This window comes from Hibiscus syriacus, unplaced genomic scaffold (genome assembly GCF_006381635.1).
Source record: "Hibiscus syriacus cultivar Baekdansim isolate YM2019G1 unplaced genomic scaffold, ASM638163v2 tig00111095_pilon, whole genome shotgun sequence".
NCBI classification, from domain to species: domain Eukaryota; kingdom Viridiplantae; phylum Streptophyta; class Magnoliopsida; order Malvales; family Malvaceae; genus Hibiscus; species Hibiscus syriacus.
Window position 1 is genome coordinate 7,690,298 of NW_024062980.1, and position 18,733 is coordinate 7,709,030.

The following is an 18,733-nucleotide window of genomic DNA, read 5'->3' on the forward strand; positions in this document are numbered from 1 at the left end:
GAGAAAATGTCTATGATGATGGATAGAATATCTGTTTTGACCAAAGGAAAAGAGACTCATGTACAAAAAGAAAAAGAGCTTAATGAACCTAATCATGTAATCTCAAATATACAAGGGACTTCTGATCCTAACCAATTTGAGAAATTATGCACAGTCACCATTCGTATCAACAATTCATCTGGAAATACCAAGGAAATTGTGACAAATGTAGAAATTTCTAGAGATGAGAATAAATCATGCAATCAGGACTCATCGTCATTTAAGAGTCATTTCCCAATTTCAGAAACACATGATCAATCTAAGAGGAAAGGAGTTTCTCATTTTGATGATATCCCTATATCATATAAGGAGTTGTATGAGCAACTACTAGAAGCGCGATAAGTGGCTCCACTTTATGGGAAGCCTCGGCAATCTCCTTATCCAAATTGGTATGATGTTAATGTTCATTGTGAATATCATGCCGGAATTCAAGGACATTCCATTGTAAATTGCACCGCTTTCAAGCATTGAGTCAAACATCTCTTGGATTATGGAATTTTAGAATTTGAGGTAAAATATCGACCTAGTTTGGTTACTAATTATCCTGTCAGGTTGATACCAAACGTATTCAAATGTAAGAGTAACAGTGTGGGAATCCAGAAAGAGGAAGATTTACTGAAGTATGAGGCTCAAATACGTCATTTGAAAACTGAAAATAATAAATTGAGTGCAGAAATAGAAACCATGCGTGAGGATCTCCAAAAAATCAGCCAAGTCTTTCTAAAGGTTGGTTTAGGAAATACCCTGGAAGAGTGGATAACAGGGGTTACTAAACTAAAAAATAATTGCAAGGCACACGAAAATTGAGCCAAGAAGTTTTCTCATGATTTAGGGGTTGTAGAAGAAATGCACAATACAACCATCATCAAGTTCGAAAGATGTCAAGTCGAAAATCAAATGTTGAATGAGGTTATAATCAACATGGAAGATTCATATCATATCCATCAGTGTGAAATTGAAGTTGTACTAGAAGACACTAAAGCCAGAAATAAGAAATTGATGACATTTTTTGATCCTTTACAAGAACTATTGACCACAAAGATTCCCTTACAAGGAAAAATGGACAATATTGTCTACAAATACAAGAATTGACATGTAAGATGAAGGAAAAAGACAATTTCATGAAGGAATTTGCTGCCCAAGTGAGCTATGTGGCTCATAAACGGATTGATTTAGCTGGCTTTACACAAGAGTTAAAACATATGAACAACTCAATACTTGAGCATGAGTGGAATTAACTTGACTTTTGAGGGAAACAGAAAAATTATGAGTTGAAGCTATTCCTTATATGTAAAGTTTGTTTGATGTATCGAAACTTTTGTGTTCAATTAAAGTTATTTTAAGATGATCACTCTTGAATAATACCTTTTGCATATATTTGCATTACATAGTTTGCATTCTCATTTTTGCATTTACATTACATTTATTTATTTAAGTATTGCTACATACATTAATTACACGAACATGTAAATAATTCATGAAAGGTTTTGTAACAGTAAAACCGAGATCATTCATTCATATTATTGTATCATCATCATGGAAACAATGGGGCAATCTCATGAGGGATCACAAGATCAGCTGCAAGAACAGTTTGACGGGTTACAATAAGCATCAGGATCTCTGCAAGATGGATCAAATTAGATTATCTAAGTGGTGGCAACTAAGACTGCTGATGAAGAAGAGATGATCGTTAAATAGCAATAGTGTTATCAGATTAATGCGTCAAGAATGATAACATACTCTGGGGCATCCCACTCAAACCTAAAGAATAACCTCATTAACTATGCACAATATGAGGATGGATTCAAGAAGGTAGAAGAAGCAATCAGAAATATAAAAGGTGTTAATGCTTCCCACAAAGAACTAGAACCAAGAGAACTCAGTTTGGTTCCAGATTTGGTTATTCCCCATAAATTTAGGAAGACTAATTTTGAGAAATATGATGGCACCAGTTATCCTCTAATCCACTTGAGAATGTTTTGCAAAAAAAATGGAAGAGTATCTAAATTTGGATGATTTGTTAATTCACTCCTTCCATAATAGTCTCATTGGGCCAGCAGTAGTATGGTAAAATCAATTGAATCGAGAGCAGATCAAGAAATGGGTTGATCTAGCTTATGCATTTTTAGGACAATATCGATATGTTAAAGGCTTAGCTCCCAAACGTAAGGATCTTCAAGAAATAAGGATGAAAGCTAATGAAATATTTAAAGATTATGCCTTAATATGGAGAAGAGTGGCAACACAAGTTCAACCTCCCATGATAGAAGAAGAGATATCATATTTGTTTCATGATTCTCTTCCAGCTCCTTTCTATGAGTTAATGCTGGTAAATTCGACAAATGAATTTAAGCATCTTGTGACAAGTGGAGAATTGATTGAAAATGCAATCAGAGAAGGAAACTTAAGTTACATCCAAAAGCCCAACTGATCAAAAAGTGAAAGCTGATGATGTAAATGAATGTCACATCCAGAGACCCCGTAACCACAAAAAAAGATGAGCAATTAGTTGTTCAGACCAACCAAAGAAAATCCCACAATCAAGATATACTTTGGAGGTGTTCTAAATTTCTATCTCAAATTTATACCCTCATTTGATTAAAAGTCAATACATCACATCGAGGCCAATGAAAGTGCCACCAAACCCTTTTAGTCATAGCTATGATCAAGATAGTGTTTATAATTTCCACTTAGGGGTACCTGGGTATTCTACGTGGAATTATAGGTCACTCTTAAAGGAGATAGAGATGCTTGTTGATAATGGGACATTGACACGAGAATTAGTGGAACAATGGATGACAAACTCAAGTGGGGCATCAAAGCATGATTAAGTCAATTGTCATCACATTAGTTAAGTAATGGGGCATCCTAATTATGAAGAGGTCATTTCATCAGTCATGGAGTTTTATCTTATTTTGTAGCATCTTGTTTGAACATGTTTTTTGGTTCTTTCTTCGTATTTTTTGTAAAAAATAAATTTGTGTTACTTTAAGGTTATGAGCATTGAATCAATTTTACAATCTTGCAGTTCTTTGATTATAAACTGGATTAAAAACTCTTTATGATTAGGGTTACAAATCTTTGACAAAGTATCAAGATTGAAAACTGGTAAAACAAGGACCCTTGACCTTACCTCAGAAGAAATACATCCAAACACCATACCATCCTCCAACAAATATGAGATAGCCTTCTCCTATTGCAAGGAATTAGATAAAAGGTTGGTATTTATATATAGGAGCGTACAACATGAGGCATTTTATGTGTACGATATTGTGAAACCAACTATATTAGTCTTCTATTGATGACTTTCGGTGATGAATGTAATCTTCACAAATAGGTAAATCTAGTTTAAGTCAAATGCTTGGAAATTGAACTCTAACGATGAGATTTTCTTACTTACAACAAACACATAGACTATAACAAGTTCTTCTTAAAAAGCTTAAGAAGTTGGAGTTGTATACCCTTGTTATATTATTATATATTTAATAAAGTTGAGCTATTCCACTAAGGCAATTGGTTCTAGAGGAAACTCAAAAGCTCTGACTTTATGAATAGATTATGTTCAAAACATGACATTGTTTGGATACTCGATAGTTCGGTGTTTGCTCCATCGTGATTGTCAAGTCGAAGACTTTTTGATGAGATGAACCCTTCAGCTACCTAATAGATACAAATTGCAATAAAGCTGAATTTAGCTAGCCAAAGTGACAAAATTATTTAATAAGAAGTTGCTGTAAAGATGGACTAAGGGAATTAAGGTACACCTGTTATAGTCCACTTCACACGAGCACACATAAATTTCATTTTTAGACCGATATTTTTGCAATGCCTTGATTAGAGGAGTCTAAATGAAATATTTCAGAGAACCGAAATAGAGGTATTCTAGAAAGTCTTGTAATTGGCTATGCTAGTTGCGTCATTTTGTCTGTATACGGTTAAAAAACCAAGTCGAGAAAGTGAGGCATGTGGCAATGTTCACAAAGAGCGAGGGAGAAGTGGCATCTTTAATAGATGAAATAATAGAAAATAGGAAAGTCATCCTGAAATCAACTCATCAATTTTGATACTTGTCAAAGAACTATAACTTTAAAACCTTAAAGAGTTGTTGATTCTTTTGATATTCTTTGAACTCATGCTTATGATTTGATTCAATTGTGAACCGGTAAGGGACAATATTTTACAAAATTCTTTCATTATTTGATAAAGAAATGAGGAAAAACATTTTCAAACAGGACAGTCTCAAATGCGAAGTGGTCCAAGAGATCAAAAAGTCTAAAAAATTGAACTTATAACATTCCCTTTGTGACAACCCATCAAGAAGAAGATGATCACCTTATTCAAAAAAAGGGGCACATATCTCAATGCATAGCAAGAAAGCCAAGAATGCGACTAGTCAATAAGAAAATGTTTACTTCATTCGTAAGATACGCATATCTCAGACATTTGTGTTAGAAGGATTGATCACTTCTTAAGTTTGTGACAACATAAAGAGAATCTCTTAAGTTATTTAACAACACTGTTGTTTAGTACCACCAAAATGAGAGCATTCAAGATTAACAGATTTAGGCACGAATAGAGCCACGAGTACCCACAATGGGGCATTATCAAAGTTGGACCTCGTGGAGATCATGAGATTGAAATCAAATAGACATTGAGAGCAAGCCTTACAATTTAGAATAATGGGACATCTTAAAGGCCCACATCAGTATGTAAAATGTTGGGGGCATTTTGAAGGCTCATATCACAAGAAACAATTTTGAACGCATTTTGAATGTTCATATCAGTAATTGTTGGGGCATTTTGGGAGGCCCATATCATCCAAGAATATAAGATCATTGAATTGAGCAAATATTTCCAATGAGATAGAAAGTTTTGAAGAATGAAAATTGTGAAACAATGACAGTGGAGCTGATCATATATGAGCATTTTGTCCATCATATGGTTGCATGATCTTGGAAATTTCACCTACATTGATACGGGCAAGCCAAAGCGTCCAATTTGTATTCCCACTAAGCTTTGTTCTTTGGTGTCCTTATAATCCTATACAGAAGCTCTGAACACCATGCAAATAGTTTCTCTGGTTGAGAAATATGGGCAGAAGCCACCTGAAAGAATGAATGTGTTATCAAATCTTCTACGAACCAGTGACTATGATGTTGAACCAATGTTGCAATCATATGATGTTTCCATTTATTGACCCAAGATGAAGGTTGTATTCTAAAACTTCAAGAAATGATGAAGATTTCTTTCCACTAAATGGCATAGAAATTTTAACAACAAGAAACTAATGGAGCCAACTAAGGTTGAATGATAGGTTGTTGTTAAATATCTTGACATGATATGGTCTAGATAGTCTTGTTCGAGATACGATTAGATGTGGAGACTTGAAAGGAATTAGGATAAATCCTCCTTGTGATGTGTTTTAAGAGTTAAATTAAAACAGACGCTGCTAAGTTTGACATATCTACATTATTCAAAGATGATAGATTCTCCTTTCAAAGATAAAGCTTTATTGGATTTCTACACAAGTTCAGGCGAAGAAAGTTGATGTTATAAAAAAAAATAGGGACAATAAGGTTATAATTCTGAGTGTGGTAAGAGTTCCATAAATGAAACATTTCTTCTGAGACTTTAATGCAAATAGAGGCAAAGAAGACACAAAGATACAAGTTGATCAGATGGTTCTTCAGAAATAAAAGCTTGAAAGCATAAGATGCTACACTGATATTTGGAGGAAATCATGGAAAGGAATGATCAAGTGGAATATTGAATTCACCACTGTGGAGTCAAATGAAGATTGAATCAACATTTTTGCATTCATAAGAGCATCATTTGTATAAAAGAAAATGCATTACATTGATACATTTGATTGCATTTACATAAATACAATTTTCACATGAAGATGCATGAACAAAATACCTTACAAGTAAGGTAGAAATCAAATCACAAATGCAGGAATCATGTTAGGAGAGGAAAACATCTAAAGAATAGATGGACGCAATCCACAGAGGAAACATTATTTTTTTAGGCATGTTACCCAACCAACAAGTTATTTTGAAAATGAGAAAACGATTTTCAAAGTTTCTCATTTAATCTTTTCTAAAAATGAAATTTTTGAAAAGTAAGAAGTTTCTTACACAGTAAATTATTTCCCATAAATTTGTAAATCCATTGGGTCATATGTCAGTCTTTCGAGCATGATGCTTAAAACCTTCGGGTCATCTGTCAGTCTTTCGAGCCAGATGATAAGTCCTTAGGGCCATCCGTCAAACATTTGGGTAGAATGTTTACATATGATTTTCGCATGAAAATGAAAAAGTGATTTTCAAAGTTTCTCATTTAATGTTCTAGAAAATTAAATGTTTGAAAAGTAAGAAGTTTATTACCTAGTAAATTATTTCCCACAAATTTGTTAAACCTTCGGGTCATCTGTCAGTCTTTCGAGCATGATGTTCAAATCCTTATGATCATCTGTCAGTCCTTTGAGGAAGATGATAAGTCCTTAGGGCCATCTGTCTTACCTTTAGGTATGATGTTTACATATGATTTTCCCATGAAAATGATAAAGTGATTTTCAAAGTTTCTCATTTAATGTTCTAGAAAATGAAATTTTTGAAAAGTAAGAAAGCAATTTCCAAAGTTTCTTACCAGTAAACTATATCCCAAATTTGTAAATCCTTCGGGTCATCTGTCAGTCTTTCGAGCATGATGCTTAAATCCTTAGGGTCATCTTTCAGTCTTTCGAGTCAGATGTTAAGTGCTTAGGGACATCCGTAAAACCTCCAGGTAGGATGTTTTCACATGAAATTGAGAAAGTGATTACTAAAGTTTCTCATTTAATGTTCAAGAAAATTAAGTCCTCTGAGTCATCTGTAAAGCCTCAGGGTAGGATGTTTTCGCATGAAAATGAGAAAGAGATTACCAAAGTTTCTCATTTAATGTTCAAGAAAATTAAGTCCTCTGGGTCATCTGTAAAACCTCCGGGTATGATGTTTTTACTTTTGATTTCCTAATAAAAATAAGTCAGTAGGACGAAAATTTCTTGTCTTTTTATCTTTGCTCCATTCTTGTTAACACAAAATTGAGCAAATAGGGTACCTGTCAACAGTCATTTTCGTCTGAACTTACTTATTTATATTATTATTATTATTATTATTATTATTATTATTATTATTATTATTATTATTATTATTATTATTATTATTATTACAAAAAAACAATAAATCGGAGCCCATTTAAATTCAATCCCGGAGGCCCAACAAACAAGTAGATCCAGGCCCACACCCGGTCCATACTTGGAAGCCCAAAAATCAGGCCCGATAAGGCCTAAACCTGATTAGGGTTTCCCATGCTTCTCCAGCACCACCAGCAACCCTTATCGTCCAATCAAAAGAGATCCAACAACCCAGATAAAGTTTCCAGAAACCCTAGGGTATCATTACCACCCTAGGGCTATTCCGGCTGCTGCCTCCAGATGGTCCACCAGCCACTGCCACGCCATCCCCATCTCAACGAAAGACTCCAAAAGATGAAGTAGGACCTCACACCTCATCGACCATAGGGTGAGTCACCACCGTAGCTCCGAGAACTCACCTAGTTTCATCATTGCTACCAGTCTAAAGGGTGTATCTCGAGGCCTATAAAAGGCCATTCATCTAACCTGCAAAAGATAACAACGAAATAGCAGCAACGAGAGAATAGGAACCAAAACACGAACGACCCATAGCAACCATACCAACAACTAGCAGTAGAAATAAAAGAAAAGATAAGAGAGTGAAGAAACTTACCACATAAGAGTCCAAACGTCGTCGAAAACCATCGTTAACCGAAGGCAAAGTCTTCGATTTCTTTTAAATATGGAGCGATTAAGGGATTTTTAGGAGAAATGAAGCTTGGATTTGGGTGAATTTGTGAAATTCCGGCTACCGTGCGGTGGCGGATAACGCCGGTCGAAGGTGGTCGGCTGGTATCCTTTCGGCGAGGGAACTCTAGAGAGAAGCAAATTGAGAGAAATGAGAAGCTTAGGCCTAAATGGCCGATTATTGGGGTATTTATACCCTCACCAAAACTACGTCGTTTTGGGGAGGGGTGTCTGTGTAATTTACTAATGGGTAAACCCCATCCATGGTCCCTGTAATTTTGTAATCTTCCATTTTAGTCACAAAAATCAAGTTTATATGCATTTAAATTTGGTCTTTGCATTTTATTTATTTTTATTTTAGTCGCTGCCCGTATTTTTACATATTTTGGATAAAATTGCATATTTAGTCCTTATTATTTTAATAATTTATGTTTTAATCCCTAATTATTATTTATGGTTAAATTACACTAATAGTACCTGGCTTTTGCAATATTTCGAATTAGTACAATCTAATCACTAATTATTAATATTTTTAATATTTAATATTACTATAGGATTATTTACACTTTTAGCACTATAAATATGATTTATTTACAGTATTAGTTTGATCTTTTATATTTTCATGTTTTAATCATTAAAATTATTATATGTATTCGGATTATATAATTTTATACAATGAGTCATAAAAATGTTTCCTTAACTTATTAGGAATATGTTTTAAATGATTATTGGTATAAAATAATATCTTCAGTGTTTTTATGGGATCAAAATTAAATTAAAATTCATATTTATAAATTTTATTGCAAATCCTTCCGCACACGTAACCGACTCTCGAACTCATTTTCTGATAAGCATACCCTTTTTGTGTTGTTTTAATAATATTTTTTACAAATTTTATTAAAATGACATAGCATTTTTGTTGACCAATCACACCTCAATTAATGAGTGGTGGCGACTCCTCAAATTGTGTTTTATCTTATTCAAAGAAGAAAAGCACTTACTTTCTCAAGATGAGATTTAGAAAACAACAACGCTTGTTTTCGCCAGGAAAATATCGTCTCGATAGTTGAAAAGTAGCAGAAGAAATGGTCCATTTCGAATTGAAACCGAAACCAAAATTGAAGCCATGGAAACACAAAGCCTGATCCATTTGCACCATTTAGAATTGAAACCCATTTCATCCATAACAAAGAACAAGAACGAACAATCTACGATATCATACACCTTCTTAAAATCTGCTTTGAAGACTAGAGCTTCTTGGTTATTTCGCGACATGTGATCAATTACCTCGTTGGCGATGAGAGAACAATCAGAGATTTGCAAACCCAGAGTGGACGCAAAATGGTAATCACCAACGACTTCATTGATACATACGGATAACCTTCTTGAAAGCACTCGAGCCAATATCTTATACATGCTACCCACAAGACTAATGCATCTAAAATCCTCGATCTTTCCCAGATTTGCAACCCTGGGATTAAGGTGATGAAAGAGTAATTGTAAGATTTGTCAAGGAACTTACCTTTGAACAAGACGTCGAAGAATATCATGATTTCAACTTTTAGGCGCTGCCAAAAGTTCTTGTAGAAATCCATAATAAAATTGTCTGGACCTGTGGCACGAGAACCATCTATAGAGTTGATTGCGGACCTCACTTCCTCCTCAAAAAAGGGGGCCTCCAATGAGCAAGATGACGATGAATTAAGTTTGCGAAATTCACCTTCGAACTTCTTAACTAGATCGTCGAAACTTCATTATAACTATCTCAAAAATGGTTTTCAAAAGCCAAAGAGACTGATTTCGGATCAGAAATATTTGAGTCACCCAAACAGATCGATCAGATATAGTTTGCTTTTTTTTGATGTAGAGAACGTTAAATAGAAGAACCTTGTATTTATGTCACCATCTTTGAACCACTTGAGCCAAGATCCTCTCTTATGTACCTTTCCCACATGGAAATGATCGCTAAAATTTGGGAACTTAACAATCAAGCAAGATTAATATGCAATAATAGTACCAAATTATAGAGCTCTTCGAATAGAACGATTTTATATTTCACGGTTTGATCCAAAATTCAAATGAAATTGCTCAAAAATGAATAATAAAATTTCTCTTACCTAGGTTATGAGGAGCACGAAATGGAGGTTGAAGAAGGTCTTATTTTCATGAAATTTCTAGTTAATTTGTTATTTATTAAGCTTAAATGAATTTAAAATTCATTTAATTAGGAAATGATAATTTTACCATTAAGGAAACGTGATAATTACATTCATACCAAGCCACATGTTGGTTATCATCTTTCAAAGTTAAAGATGAACAAAATATTATACCATTGACAACTTTGTCCATGCAACTTTCCAAGAATTTCAATCTTGTCATTTTCATCCAACGGTCCAAATTGAACATGGAAATAAATTCTCAAATCCAATGGTCCATATTATTTTCTATAATTTTAAAATGTGAAAATAATATTTCTAAGTTTAATTTAATATCCTTCAAATTTTCTTAAAATTTATGTTCGATCCGATTTATCGAATTTTATCGGACTTTAACACTTTATAACTTTTAACATAAATTTTGGATAAAAAATTTGATTCCCACCAAAACGTCATTCTTGAGGGTGAACTACTCATTTATGGGCTCAAAACACCTAACTTTTAAAATTTTCATTTTTGGTCCCTAAACTTTCAAAATTTACCTTTTTAGCCCTTGAACTTTTCCAAACCTTATACTTTAATCATTAAACTTTCAAAATTTATATTTAAGTAACTAACCAAAGTTTTGGGGTATTACACTAAATCCCATTTGAAGAAGAAAATTTCTTGCAACCTAAATTCCAAAAATCAAGAAGCAAATTTTCAACAAATTAAGAAAAGATTATTCTCAAAATAAATCTCACCAAAAGCATAACATCAAGAAGTAAAATTTCAAGAAATCTTTCTTTCTTCCTTTCTTGCTTCATTGCAAGAATCGTTCTAAGAAGACTAATAATAACTACTTTTGATCTAGCATTCATTGTTGGATCATACCAACAACAACAAAATTACAATCACTTACCCATTTTCCTTAATTTTCACAACCTCAAATCTCCTACTTGAATTTTCATCAATCCAATATTTGTTAGCGTAGAGTGAGCTCTAAAAAAGCACACACGATGTCGTCTACAAGCTCCAAGAATTTTCTTCTTGACAACATGACAAGGAAAAACCAAGAAAATATTGAAAATGGAGTTTAGGGTTCCTTAAACGCACAAAATTTTCAACCTGTTTTTTTCTTCCACATAGTTTAGGTGTAATTCTAATGTGGATGTTTATATATCCAACGTGGAAAAAGGATTTTGTAGAAATATCCACATCAACCACGTCATTAATTTGTTTTGTAACAATAGATGGTTACATTGAAACCACTTAAATAGTTATGTGATTATATTGTTAAAATTAGAAGTATGATGGTCATACCGATAGCAATCCCATAATTAAACGGTCATTTGAGCAGTTTATCTTAAAAATTATAAATGTCAAAGATAAAATTTATTAAATTAATTATAACTAGAATCAAATTCAAAAAATATATAGGTGTTGAAGATTGAATATGTTATTATTCCGAATAAAAATATTATGATATTTTTATTAATGATTTTAATGGTATTTTATGTTGTTATTTTTATTAATGATTTAATAGTGCAAATTCGTCCAAGCCAGCCTGAGGTTTTGAACAACCACATCGGGGACAGCCATTAATATAGGCATATACTCTTCTGCTCACGAGAGTTTCTTTAGATCGGATAAGGGCGGTGGTGGCCGCCTCCACCACCGCCCTTACTGCTTCATGCTCTCTTTTGGCCGTTTTTCTCAAGATCTCATAAGCCCACAGTGCCGTTGAATCCTTTCTTTTGTTCTTTGACCAAGGTTCTGATCGGCCCTGTCCAGGTGTTTTAGGGGATTAGGGTTCATTTTTGGCTTTCGTTCCCAATTTTGCTTCTCGATTGTTTGGGAGGCCTCTTCCAGCTTGGTGAGATCGTTTCTTTCTCGACCAGCTGTGAATATGTTTCCTGCTGCTTATTGTTTGATGTTTCGTTTGCTCGAGATTTCGCTTTTGTATGAATTAGTTTCATAGTTTTGAATTTCTGTGTGGTTTCTAGTCAATTTCTGGTGTTCGCTTGGATAGTTAAATCTGCATGCAATCTGTTTGTGTTAAAGCCTTAGTGTTTCTGTCTATTTGCTCGCTCGATATTTCAGTATGTGGGAGAGAGTGTCTGGTCTTTCGGCGGAATTTGTTTCTCTTTTTGTGGATACTCTGAGTGTGTATTTTTCATAGAAGAGGAGTCAAGCTATTTTATGGTGTTATCCTTTATTTCTCCGTTTTCCGTTTGGTGTGTATGGTTGTCCAGTAGCCTCTGCTTTGGTGGGAGGTGTCGTTTTTGGTGTTTTGGTATCTGCCGCGTTTGTTAGTATGCTGCTTTGCTTCAGCTGTCTTGTGTTTGCATTGGCAAGTAATATGCTCTTTGGCGTTGCTTATTGTTGTTGTCTACTGTCCGTTCCTGTGTTGGTGTCATGCTTTGGGTGTTCATTGATGGCATTCTGGCCGGTGGTGGAGCGGCGAATACAGTGGTAGTGGGTGTTGTGTTGCTTCCTAGGTTGCAGGAAGGTTCTGCTGCAGTTGCTGGTTTTGAGGTAAATGTTTTGCAGAAAGTTTCAATGTATCATTAAAAAAGATAGTGAAGATGGTGCCCTGAAAAGCTGGTATCCGCATGCAGTTTCTATTGTGGGTTTGAGGTGGCGGTCGGTATTTGTTTATTCGATGAGCCCATAATGTTGAATGATGGGCCTTTTTATTCTGTTGGTGGCTGTCAGCTTTAGGTGGCTGTAGGTATTAGTTTATTGGATGTGCCCATAGTGTCGAGTGATCCTTCTAGCCTCGGGAAGACTCAGTATCTGCAAGTTATGTTTTTCGATGGGATTCACTTTTCTTCTTTGTCAGACGAGTTGGGCTAGCTGGTTAGCCTTGAGTTGTTTTTCGATCCCTGGATGTTTGTGGCTGTCCTGGTCCGAGATTACTGGCATTTTATGCAATCTGGGAGTTCATTCTTTTGGAAGTTCTGCAAGTGATTAGTTTAGGCATTTTGGTGCTTTCTTCTTTTCTCGCCTAGTCGCTTCCTTTCGACTTTGTTTTCCCTGAGGTCCTGTTGGGATGTGCGTTGGTGGTTGGGTTTTGTCTTGGGGTTTGTCGACCTGATGCGTTTGAACGTGTGTTGTTGTTGCAGCTTCTTGTTTCCGTTTTGGATTATTAAGAGTTCACTGTTATGCTATCTTGATTGGGACCTGGTTGATTTCAGTGATGGGTGGCTGTTCCTATTTAGTGGGTTATATGAGTGGTGCTTATCTCAGTTTGGAATGAAGTAGTCTTTGGATAGTGGTTGAAGTTTCCCAATCGCTTATGTGTCTGGTGCTGCGAGCAGATGTTCCAGTGTTAGTTCCCGTGTTTGTGTTATGCTTTGTCGTTAGCGAGCTTTGATTATGTTGGATCCTACGCAGTTTGGGGTGCTGAGTGATGAGTGTTTGCTGCCGTTGTAGTTGGGTGTTCGACTGGGGAGGCTCGGTCTGTGCTGCTATTTCCATGGTATTGGATGCTTTGTGTTTTCATTGTATTGTGTATTGTTTGAGATAAACAACTTTTGTTGTCCAATTTTTGATACGAGCATGGATACTCTTTTTCCTCTATTTAGGTTTAGGAGGTTTTTTAATGAGATCAATGTTTGTGTCCGATTTTGTATTTATCTTTCGACTAATTAATACAAAATCATCATCTTTCAAAAAAAATGATTTAATAGTGATCGATAAAAACATCAACCAAAATTATTACTGACAACGCAAAACCCTCAAAGATATAGCACTTGCTTAAAATGTTCGTCAATAGAAAAGAGAACTATCGTATACAAGATTCAAACTCTAAAATTTAAAGTGTCAAACATAAAATTTTAACCTATTAAATACTAAGGTCGGATACATCTAGTTTTGGAAAATAGTTGTCCAATGGAGTGTATTGGGCTTAACAATTTACAGAATCATATTCTCTGTTAGAGGACTTAATGTCCATCCGAAGATGAAGCACTTTAGTTTGTAAGAGTTACAAAGCAAAATCTGGGCTTATGTAAGTAATAGGCCTTAAGGGAACTATGGTTACCTTTGATTTCTTTATGGGAAGAAAATTAATTACGCTAATAACCTAAATATGTTAAAACCCATGTGGTACAGCAAATCTTTAATTCCTTCCCATCTATGTCTTTTAACTTATATTTGAAGTTTATGCGAAAAATGTGAAAAAATAATTAATGAATTCCATTAAAATTTATCGATAGTTTACTAATATTAGATTTTTTTAAAAATGTCTAGAGTTCAAACTACGCTATTATGAATAAAGTAAATTGGATTGAGATGATAGTCTTCATAATAAATCTTTATCATATTCAATATAAATTAATCGATCAATAGATCAAATACTAATAATTATATAAAATGATAGAGATCTATTGATATAATATATATCATATAAAGGTAGAGTTATTATTTTTTTATTAAGCTAAGGTGATTACAAAGTAATATATGTTCTAAATACTCTTAATCATTTGATAATGAGTGTTCAATTACCTTACTGCAGTCGTCGGTGCTCCAACCTGTGACATCTAGGAATAACAACAATTTCGTTAACTATTGAGATAAGTTGGTTCGTGCACAAATAGAGTTATTAATTATTCACATTTTTAATAGATAAAATAATTTAATTATTTTAATCTATTTCCATATATACCCATTAAACGAATCAAACCAAGTTTTAAGTCTAGATTAATTTGGCTGGCCTACTCAATGTTAAATCAACGTTTGATCCTTGCATGGCATCTTTAACGGCATATACTTAATATTACACATTATTGATTATTATCCTACATGGATAGTCGTACAGAATTTTTATAAAATAATACTAAAGTTTTAATTTATTATCTTATTAATTCGATTGATGGAAACTTCTCGGTTCTGTACTGGTACTACTTTCAAAACCGAGATTGGATTAAAATTATACTCCAAATCTCGGACAGGATTATAAGCATGTTTGGTTTCCAAGAAAATGTAAACACAAAACATGGAGATTCTCATCGTGTATGCTTTTCTATTAGAAGAAAAAATAAATAAAAATATTCCCGTAAGAGTTGATTTTGAATTAAAAAAAATTACTTTTACACTTTTGAAGTTAACATTAGATCTTACTCAAAAAGAATTATATACTCTGTCCAAAATTTTGAATATTAAAAATGTAATCCAGTTAAACAAAATTTTAAAATTATAAATAAATTGATAAAAAATATTTATTGAATTTATATTTAATATATTAATTACCCAAAAAAATATTTCATATATTAACTGTGTATAACTCCTACGTAGTGTTTTGTATTAAATGATTATGAATTATCATAAAATTTAAAATTAAATTTATATAATTTATTAATGAGATGATATAATCTTACTCATTATTGGTATATATAAATATACATTATTATCGGGGATATACACGCGATTTTATGTTAATGGACGAACTTTTAAAATTTTAAGAGGGAGCGAATTTAAAAAATTGTATAAGACGAAAACATATTTTCAATAGAACATATATAGAAAAAATTTAAAATATATAATACTTTAAAATTTTGATATTTTCAGAGGGACTATTGTCCCACCTATCCTCTCGGTCCATCCCTGGCTTTTATTAGTGTATCAAATATAGATTTTAAAAAATATTATATACATTTGATTTTAAATCTAATCATACCTAGAAAAGAGGGGAAGATGGGACACTAAGGGATGGACGATGAGTGTTCCTAGTGAGTCTAAAATCATTGTCTAAAAAAATATAAAAGAACAAAAATAAAATACTTAATCAACTTGCCAAATGTACTTCCTCATGTATATAAATTGACTTAGGCAAAGTCGGCAGGAACAATCATCCCTAAAAATTTAAAATTATCATATATTTTAGATTTTTATTATGTATTTCTATTGAAAAATTATTTTTTCCCTTAATTTTTATAAATTCAAATTCATCTTCCAACATAAAATTTTACATTCTTCTATGCTCATATACATTTGACCTATTATTTTGTCAGCCTTAGGAAAAGTGATAGTTGTTTCTAGGTAACAAGAGAAGTCGAACAATTAGGCAGCTGGTATAGTTTGTCAATTGCTTGTGAGAACTGAAAATTCAATTGAATGCGTGTGTCTAATTCTAAATTGATTAGCATTTTTTACGAAAATGAAAAACAAAATCAATTTTTATGTTTTAAGAAAGTAATAAATCGATTAAATTATTGATAAATATATAAACTTGAATTATTAGTTTTAATATGCATATAATTTTTTAACAGTTGGTTTTGATATAATTTACTTAAGTGCTTATTTTTAAATTATTGATCCAATAACAAGTATAATTATTTTTTATGTATAAATAAAAAATAGCTTAAAATATCAATGTTAGAAAATTAAATTAATCAAAAGATTCGATCCAAATCACTATTTGGATTAAAAAAACACGAGGACTTTCCTTTCCGATTTACAGAAGAAAAACACTAATTTATATTATTGATGAATGTGTTCTTTAATTCAAAAAATTAGTCTGGAAGAAATTATAATAGGTTGTGATTTGTTTGAATCCATTGCCGGTAATTAAATTAATGAAATCGTAAAATTGAGTTAGCATATATTAAGTGCGATTTGATTTAGACTAAGACAACAAATTACTGTAGATGATGAAATTGAATTATATGATTAAATTAAGGGTAAATTATTTGTTTATTACCTAAACTATCAGTTTCGATCCGTTTTAGTACCTAAATTTTTAATTTTCCAAAATCATACCTAAAGTTTAGGTTTTCTTTCATTTAATTACCAGTCATTAAAAATTTTAGTCTTTGTTTCATTTTAGTACCTGGTTCAAAATTTAACGTTAAGTTTATTTTAAAAATTGAAAGTTTAGATACTAAAACGGATCAAAACTGATAATTTTGGTACTAAACGCATTATAATTTCAATGGTGAGTACTAAAATAAAATGAAAACTAAAAGTTAGATATAATTTTAAAAAGTTAAAAATTTAAATACTAAAACAAATAAAAATTCATAATTTAGATACTAAATACATAGTTTACCCATGCTTGGGAAACAAAAAGAAGAGGCTGGAGTCCTGCAAACAAAGTTTTAGCCGCCAGGTCACTTCGTCAAAAATTCTTGCAAAAGTTAGGTGATTATATTGGGAGATTCTACATTACAACATATTAATATAAGATTAAGGAAAGATTATCGAAAATGTTATAAATAACAATATATTTTAGGTTACGTGTAATCTAGAATATGTACTTTTTAACATTTTCGATTTACCCAAAAATATTATAAAAAAAAGTAATATTTTCAGTTTCAACCTAAAATGTTAAGAAGAATATTTGCATCTGAAATATATTAAGAAAAGTTAACATTTTATGTTCTGCGCGACCTAAAATGTTATGATTGTTTATAAATTTTCGGTCACACATTTCCTTAACATTATCTTATATTAAGTTGTTATACCGTAAAACTCTCCGCTTATATTCAAAGTTTTCAAAATAATTAAATCTATGGGAAAAATAAAAAAGAAATTATATTATATTATTAATATCACATGTAATATATAAAATTATGAATTTTAGAAATTTTTTTTTATTAATTTAGGATAAATAAAAGACAATATTTGTTTAAAGATAATTTCCACTCATCTAACATTAAATGTTCACACTCCTGAAATTGATGATGCTCAAATCTGATACTTCAAAGAATAACAATAATTTCTTTACTATAGATCACTTGGTTGATGCAAATTAAATTAAAAATAAAAATATGAATTTATAAAACTTTTGAATCGACATATGTACTTTTTATAATTGATTAAATTAGCAATAAAAATAATGTTTTGATATATTGTTAATTATTGTATAATAAAATTATTTTTAATTAAAAATAATTTAATTAGATAAAATAATAAAAAAAATTAAAAAAAATGAATTCATATTTTATTATTTTAGGTTGATTCTCACTCAATTAAAATTACAATTTTATACCAATTAAAATTGGGATTTGTTTTTATCAACAACATTAGTTTAATTGGTAAGGAGTTTGATATGACTGAGGTAGATTTCAAGTTCGAGTCTTTATATATACAAAAAATTCTTAGTGGGAGACTTACCCATCCAAACCAAGTGTGCGATGCAGGTTGATTCGAATTAGTCGGAACAAAACCCTGAGAAATAAGAGGGCAACAAAAAAAATTGAGATTTTTAAACACATTAAATAAATGCAACGTCTTTAGAAAATAAAAAAAATAGTTTTATCTGACATATGTTTATTCTGTAAAAGGTTAGTTTTTTTTTATTTCGTTCGATTTTTATTGTTTAGTTTTTATAAAAATATTATTACTATTTTATATTTTATATTTAATAGTAATACTTATTTTATAAATTTTTAATGTAGTTTGAAATTATTTTTAAATAATTTATATTTCATATCAATAATATTTTCATCAAGTATCAAGGAGTTCAATGAAATGAAATAGTATTTATCTTTACTATTCTTTGATTGAGTAGTAAAAGTAAATAGTACAAATTAAAAAACTATCAAATTAAGCTGAGTTTATTGAACCGTTGATTGGATTGAATTGAGTTGTGATATATGAGGAGTGAAAACTGGTTAAATTTATATTTGATCTAAATTAAATTTTATTGAAATAAAGTTGAAATTGTTTTTTGGATAATTCAAATTTTATT